This window comes from Psammomys obesus, unplaced genomic scaffold (genome assembly GCF_907164565.1).
Source record: "Psammomys obesus unplaced genomic scaffold, mPsaObe1.curated_primary_1811, whole genome shotgun sequence".
In the NCBI taxonomy this organism is placed as follows: Eukaryota; Metazoa; Chordata; class Mammalia; order Rodentia; family Muridae; genus Psammomys; species Psammomys obesus.
In genome coordinates, this window is record NW_026587556.1 from 2,977,555 (window position 1) to 2,979,672 (window position 2,118).

The window sequence follows — 2,118 nt, forward strand, 5'->3', positions numbered from 1 at the left end:
TTCTTCTTCTTCTTCTTCTTCTTCTTCTTCTTCTTCTTCTTCTTCTTCTTCTTCTTCTTCTTCTTCTTCTTTTCCTTTCTTCCTTTTTGAGGCAGAGTCTCATTTGTGTAAGCCAAGCTATCCTGGAACTCCTTATGTAGGTAAAGATGACCTTGAACTTCTGATCCTCCTTGTTTCCACCTACAGAATACCAGGACCATAGGCATGTGCCACTAGACTTGGTTTATTCCGTGCTGGGGCTGGGAACCCAGGGCTCTGTGTGTGCTGGGAAAGCACTCTACCAAATGAGCCACATCAGTCAGTCTCTGACTCTTTGAGGAAGGCAAATATAACACCAAAATGAGTATTTTCAAGTATGAGAGGTTTGCTTACAGTTAACCCAGTGTATCCTTTATGATGTGATAAACCATATGATAAATGATAATATGATTTAAAAGAACAGATGCTTTTTCTTTGACAGGTTTAATTGATAACTCATGATCAGAAATAAAAACAACTTCTAGGATGACAGTATAAATATTTTATTGTTTCTCATGGCTTATTTCCCTTCCCCATCTATCATTAGATAGTACTAATCCAATCTCTTGTTAATATTGTAGAGGGGTTAAAAATTTTTTGAGAAATGAGTTGACTGTGGACACCCTAAAGTACAAGTTCTTAGTTAAGAAAAATTACTTTCTGGATTCTTTTTCACATTTCCAGTTGGAGCAAAGCACCTGCTTCAAATGCAACAGTCAAGGTGAAAGGTCAGTAAGATTATCAGCAAACACTGGTAAATGAAAAAGAACAAATTTCTCGCTGTTTGTGGAAACTTTTCAAAGCCAAGGAAACAGATGTAGTCAGAAGACACATTGCCCCCTCTCCATTCACACTTTAATGGCAATTAGCAATTGTTTTTGTTTATAGCTCATTTCCTGATCATTAAGGACCAACATTTAAAAGGAGTTCCCACTTTGTTTGCTACAAGCTGTCAGCATGATGGCAACTCTCTCTTGGGGCGGGGTACGTGTGTGTGTGTGTGTGTGTGTGTGTGTGTATAGTTTTGGACAACAGTAATGGAAAATTAATACACACTGAACAGACCAGACACCAAGTGGAAAGTACAGATGATGTCCTGTGTCCTTGACCCAGACAGCCACACGGTGAATCACTGCCCCATTCAACTTGAAGTCCTTCCCTCTAGCACTGTTGACTCACAGGAGGAGTGCAGCAAAGGAGTGCAAAAGGGCCCTACCTCCTGCAACTGAGAATGGCACCCCTCTCCATGCTAAGGCATGACAGAGCTCCACCTGAGGCCCTATACTGCTGCCTTCTTGTCTTATCGGGAACGGCTATGGTCAGGTCCTTCTTTAAGAACAAACAACTTAGACACAGCTGTCTCTCTGCAGCTTCTACAAAAAGCTCTGGGGAGAAAACATGAGCATCATGAATCAAGAGACAGCATTTCCTTCTTGACTCCACCCCCATCTCTGGCAATGGAATTCACATCCCAAGGAAGAGTCCCTCTACCACCCCCAAATCAGACTGTCCAATCCTCTACACCGTGAAGAGATGACTGAAAACTCTACTTCAAAGACAGTGAGAGAGGGAAGAAGATGGCTCAGCAGTTAAGGAGACTCACTGTCCTTCCAGGAGACCAGAGTTCAGTTCGTGGCACCTGTGTCTGGTGGCCCAAAACTACCTGTAACCCCATCCCTGACCCTGTCATGCACTGCACTCACATACACACACCTACACAAACACATTTGCATAATTGAACATGATAAAAATTAATTATCCAGAAATGTTAATGAAGACCAACAGGATGGATCAGGAGGTGAAGGTGCCTGCCACCAAGCCTGACAGCCATCGTTGGATCCCTGGGACTCACATGGTAGAGGAGAAGAAACTCCCAGAAGTTGTCCTCTGACCTCCATGCACATGTCATCACACAGCCACATACATACACAATGGATTAAAATGTAATAATAGAATAAAAACCTATTTTTTTTAGATTTTAATGAGCCTGACTTTGGGGACGCGCTGTAATCTCAGCATTTTGAAGGTAGAAGAAGGAGCATCAGGAGTTTAAGGTCATTCTCAGCGATATACTGAGTTCAAGGTCAACTGGGGCTAATG